This window comes from Melanotaenia boesemani, chromosome 14, assembly GCF_017639745.1.
Source record: "Melanotaenia boesemani isolate fMelBoe1 chromosome 14, fMelBoe1.pri, whole genome shotgun sequence".
NCBI classification, from domain to species: Eukaryota; Metazoa; Chordata; class Actinopteri; order Atheriniformes; family Melanotaeniidae; genus Melanotaenia; species Melanotaenia boesemani.
Genome location: NC_055695.1, coordinates 27,227,188 through 27,233,580, shown reverse-complemented (window position 1 = coordinate 27,233,580; position 6,393 = coordinate 27,227,188).

The window sequence follows — 6,393 nt, the reverse complement described above, 5'->3', positions numbered from 1 at the left end:
GACTTTAGTAAGAAAAACTGCAGCGTTCCAGGATTTCAGTCAATGATCTTTGATTAGATACAACATGCCCAGGCCACCAAATATTGATCAGATATCTGGTGGACTGGAGTAGAGTTTGTATATGTGTGTATGTGTGTGATTAAATTTTCATTCACACACCCTAACAGGATACACTGACTCTGTGCAGCATCTACAAAACTGCGTCACATGATTTTTCTAGGGGATGCTGTCTAAGCTTGTGCAGTGTGTCCTTCAGCCTGATGTACTGGGCAGGGATATTTGCACAATAATAGTTAAAAAAAGAAATAGTCCAGTGATGCAAAGTCTGAAATGTTATTCCACCCTATTAAAAAAAAAAAAAAAGTCACAAAAAAATCAATAATATTACAAGTTCCATTGTTCTAACAGACTTACAGACTTAGTACATTATTTAGCATTTAGCAGATTAATCTGCAGCAGTTGGGGGTGTCAGACTTAGGTATAAAAGTAGCATCAAGACCTTGATTGGTAATGGCTTACTAGTTAACACTAAATTATGCCCAACTTATCGATCAACAACAAAATACAAAAAAAAAAAAAAAAAAAAAAAAATTGCAAGTGACTTTTTCCTGTCCATGTTTGCTTGTTTTAAAGAAATCACAGTGTGTGTGGGAGTGTGTGTGTGTGTGGTGTGTGTGTAGCCAAGGAAAAAAACTACTTTGAATATTGCGTTCTGAGTTACTGAGAACAGTAAAGGACACAACTTCTTTGCAATGTCATGATTACACAGTGACTCAAGTTTTTTTTTCTTTACTTCGATGGCCAAATATATGCTTTAGTGCTGTTTAATTTTAAAAGAAACAGAGAGAGTTCATTTCACCCTTCACAAAGAATGCACACATCCACATTTATACGGCAATTTACTGGAAATGAGACCAAAGCAACGCCAGAAGTCTAAGGGTAGGCATGAATCAAGGGGAAACTGAAAAGAAGACGTTTATTGTGAAGAAGCTGCAGGCATGTGATGGTGTACATGGAAGTGTTTAGTTAGCCAGAGGTGTAACTCAGAGCTTAACAAAAGCTGGTCTGATTTTTTTTTTTCTTCTTTTTTTTATATATATATATATATATCTTTTTGAGAGATTGCAGGAAAAGCATTAGTCTTTTCAAAAACAAAAAGATATTGTACTTGCATATTTTCTCTTAGCAGGAAACTAGCTTTGCTGTCAACATTGCATGCAGTAACCACTAATGGAAAAGTAGAAACAGAGGCCACCTCATGGGGTTATTTGCATGTTGTTGTTCAGAGACAACTGTCACTTCCTTGTTTTTTGACTTTGCTTTTGTTTAAACTTGGGCTTGTAAAATCCCATCAATGACCCACATGCTCTCTTTGCTCTGCATTTAAATGAAAATGTTTCTAACACTGGGTTGTGTACGGAGTTCCAGCAGAATAAAGGGGTATAAATTGCAGCAAGCAAGATACTGCAAAAGTATTCACTCCTACATGTTAATTACACACTACAGAATAAGTGATGACAAAGTTGGTTGTCTTGAAGACTGACATAAACCTGGACGCTGAAGCAATTGTTACAAATCAAACATGGTTTGGAAACAAATTTATAGATTTCAGTAAAACGTTTTAGATAAAACATTTGGGGTGGTGAAGAAAAGGTCACACAAATTCAAAAGCACTTAAATCTGAATCACTTAATCTATTCCAAATATATGCCCTGCATTGAAAATTTCACTGCACTAAAAGTATAAATGCACAAGTAATGCACCCAAAGCATTGAAATTCAAAGGATTTAAAATAGAAAGGTTTTTTGCATCCAGCTCTTATAAACTATATTATTCTTTCATTAGATTATGATTACTTATACACTGAAGTTAAAAGGAGGATAATACTGTCATTGTTGGTTGAGATGGAGCTCATTTCAAACATCTGTTTTTTGTCTCAAACTGATCATTCTCTCCATTTACGGATTACTGAAAAAATTCAGAAAATTGTAAGAACCTGTGCCAAACACACTTTAAAAGACTGTCAAAACTATTTTTCATATTTGTGTAAGCTGATGGATCGTGTTATTTATACAAAAAAAATAAATGAAGCTCAAATAATGTAATGGTGGTTCTTGGAACTTGAGACATCCAGATCCAGCTACTTAGAAAGACCGATTGCTCCGTGCATGAACTATTCATTTCCCAATCAATTCTTTCCAACATTTATGTCTAGAATTGGCTGGAGACTTGCTTGCCTTTGACTGGGAGAGCCAATTCTTAGTGACTGCATCTGTTTTCTTTACACATGGATCAGCCAGCACAGAGATACCACAAAGATCAAACTTTAAACCCATTGAGAACCTTTGGAATGTGCTGGAGAAGACTTGACGCAGCATTCAAACTCCATTTTTATTTATATAGCTTTTCTTGTGTATTGCCAGGAACTAGCTGCAGCAGTTTATTGAGATGTGTGCATACATAAATTAGAGCATATTATGTTACGCAAAACCAGAATTAACACAATTGTGACAGGCTTGACAGTCAATATTTAATAGAAGGACATATATTCACACAATGTGAACCCTCTTAGACAAGCATAAGAAGTAGGGCTGGGCAGATCGATCCAAATATCAATAGTATCGATAGTATCGATACCAAGGCTCAGCATCGAAAAAGCCAAAGAATGTGAATGAGAGCCTACAAATAGTAGGTTTTGCTTTTGTTTAGGCGTTGCGTGTGATAAAAGAGAATAACAGAGATATTTTATTATTTTGTTACGTTGCTAATGTTATTTTATATTGTTTACAAACACCAAAAAATTTCATTTTTTTGGTTCTGCCATTCAGTTAGTTAATGAAAAATTTTTTATTTGACATAATGAGTCGTATTTTATTTTTATTTTACTTATACATTCTTCAGTTATGTAATTTTTGATGTCATTTAGGTATGTTGCTTATGATAAGCTTTTAGCTGTAGTATTTGGGCTTATTCATCCATTTTCTTTTGAGGTGAAACAAAAGACAAAGAGCAGTTGCTTTGACATCAGATTCTCTGGTGCTGAGGTGAAGACTCCTAAGGGGTTTTTGACTAAATCACATGTACAACTTCTAATAAACCTCAGCTTCTTGCTATCCAATATCCTTTTGTCTCTGTTTTCCCCTATGTTGCCTCCTTAGATTAACCTACATGCAGCTTCATGTAATCACTAATGAAACAGCACTTATCTGACGACTTAATCAGGGCAAATAAAAACTGCTTAAACTGTGCACTCGGCATCTGTTGCTTATATCGTCAGAGGAAATGTTTTCAACACGGAAACAAGCAAATCTTTGTTTTGGAGAATTGGAGGAGATACTGATGCCCTCTTTATTTGAGCACAGAATAGACAAAACATTTTGTTGTTTTGCAATCATGGTTTCATGTGTGGAAGTAGTGTTCCATCTAAAGAAGAACTGAACAAATTAAAGCTTTGTTTATGTGCAATAACTGTTTTTAAGTTTCTTTAAGGACAAATGTTTTTCCCATATTTGTAAGATCGCCTACTTTGAATTTTTTCTTTGTATAGTTATTAAAAATGTCTTCCTTGATGTCAAAATTTTGCAAACTATTGCATTGCTCTGACATCACCCATTAATTTCTGTAGTTTGGCCTGCAGTAAGATGCGCTTACATTAATGATGTTTGGGGTATGTCTCTTGCAACAATGAGTGAATTATTAATCTGTTTTTTCCATTCAAATTCATTGACCAGAGTGTTGTGCATGGTGATCAGACAGAAATCTTTTTCTGTTTTCCGAACAGACATCTATGTAAATGGAAAAATCAATGTGTTATAACTGATGGGTCTTTTACAGGAGTTAATGCTTCAAGGAAGTGAAATTAGAGATTTGGTTTCAATGTGTAAGCCATTTGAGCCTTTTAGAGTGGTCTGCGCTGCTCATGCAGCATGATGGTGGCTATTAAATGACAAAAGGAATCTACTCAGGCTCAAATTTATATAATCTTAAATTTTTAGACATATATATGTTTTGTTTTGTTTATGTTCTGCTGAAAGGTTCAAACTGTGATACTGTGAGAAAAGCATTGCACACAATTTGGAGACACGTCTGGTGTTGGACTTCTCCATAGAGCGTTCACGGGTGGTGACCTTTCATTTGCCTGTTTTTAAAATTTTCTCTTTAGCAGATGGTGGAGTGATGGGATTATTGTTACAGTAATTTTGTAGTTCACCACCTATGATCTAGATAGTAATGAATAACAATTACTCAGTCAATACAACAATTTCTTTTGAATTTTCCAATCTCAAATGTTTGATGTTGGTATTTCTGGCGGAAGATAAATTTTTATGATGGAAGAAATCCAAAATATTAGAGCCATGAGGCAATGATTTATCAGGTTAAAGCCCCTGTCACGGAAGATGGGTCAGCAATCACAGAACAAGTAGAAGAGATCAAAAAGGCAACTTGAGACGACGGGCACTATCAATTATAGACACATTAACGACAATCAGCTAGTCTTTGTTCTTGATATTGCAAACTTTTGTAGGTATATCACGAAAGTAAACAGACCTGTTAACATGAAGTCATGATAAAAATCAAATAATAAGGACTAATATAAATGGTAAAGGCTATTATCATGTACAAAATAATCTACTAACTAAATGCTGAACTGAATAAACAAAGCGAGTTAGTTCAGGCAGATAACTCATGCTACTGTGCTGGATGCCTTGTAATCTGCTTCAAATGTTCATGCTACATATCAAACATACCAATCTAATCTGGGTGGTTGCAATAAACATGCACACTTCTTCCCTTGCTGTGCTGTTGCTACTGCCACTGCTGCCATTGTCACTTCACACTGTTTCTGTTTTGAGGCCCCTCTCGCCCCCAGCGTCCACCTGGATGCTCCTGTTAAAACACTGCATTGTATTATATAAGGACTTTAAAACTCATGCACACCCTTTATGTACCAGCATTTTGTAACATCACTGATCTTCAGATTAAACAGACGAACTGACAAATACTCTGAGAGGAGACTCTACATCTTTGTTGGTGTAAAGTTTTACATCTGGGGAAATGGCAGCAGACAGGAGATAAGCCAGAGAAGAAATCAGGAAAACAACATTCAAAATAAGTCTCAAATCACAAGTCGGAGTTTAGTCTCAAGTCTTTAGAGAAAAATGTTTCTTCTTTTTAAAAAAAAAAAAAAAAAAAAAATTTAATTAAGCTTATTTGTTTTGGGGAACCGGATCTATAAATATAATGAGAGATATAAAACCTGCATTAAAGGGGTTTTATTGTACAGGGAGATATTTTTAATTATTACTATATATATATATATATATATATATATATATATATATATATATATATAAATTTGAGTGAGACCGTGAGGCCTACACTCATACACATTATAGGTGCAATTGTCCAATCAAATGTAATCAATAAAACAGCTCTGCCAGAAATAAATTTTACTAAATTTTACAGCTTCAGGGTTAGTTTATGTTCTTTTAAAAGGAGGAAATGTTGTTCCTTGTTCTTATTACTGAATTCAAAATCATTAACAAAAGCAACAGGGGGGAATATCATAAGCCCTGTTTTATTTCACCCTAAAACAGAGTGTTAAACAGAATAAAAATCTGTTTACGAGAATCTAAACTGCAAAAGACATTAAAGTTTAGTATGAAACAATCATCTACAACTTTACACATTTCAGCCCTGAATTTGTGAGTCTTTGTGAGCAAATATCTTTTTATTTATTTATTTTCTTAAAGAAAATTCACATCACAGAATGGGATTTAGTGAGTTGGTATGGGATAACCCAGGTGTTTGTTTTTTCATCATGAACAGCACTATTCAGCATTCTGGAGAAAACTTCCTTTAACCATGAGTGTGTCATTATGACTAAGACATAAAATATTTGGTCAAAACCCTGGGGCACGATAAAACTTGGGGCATGGAAATAGAAAGATAAGGGAATAAAATGACCGGGAGCATCTACAACCATCAATACTACAGAGGTGCTTTATGTAAAATGTAAAATCCATGTGTTTCTGGAAATAGATGTAGTAGAACTTAAAGTTCCCAGGAGTATGTTTAAGATCCTTTTAACCAATAAGTGTGGATGCTGAAACAGTATTTTGTGCCAACTACTTTCAGACATTTCTAATGAGTGTGCAAGACTGTACATTTATTTATAGGTGACATACATCCTATAGAGTTAATGGTGGGCTCTGTAAGGCTTTTTTTATGGAGAAAGAAGGAACTTTAATCAGTCTCAACTCCATCCTAAAAGTTCAGCTATACTTAAGAACATCTGTTTTCAATCCAAATAGCATGGATGCATGCTTTTAAATAGGCACTGTCAGAAAGCAGTCACCATGCAAGCTAGCTTGGATGTTTGACAGCCAATGG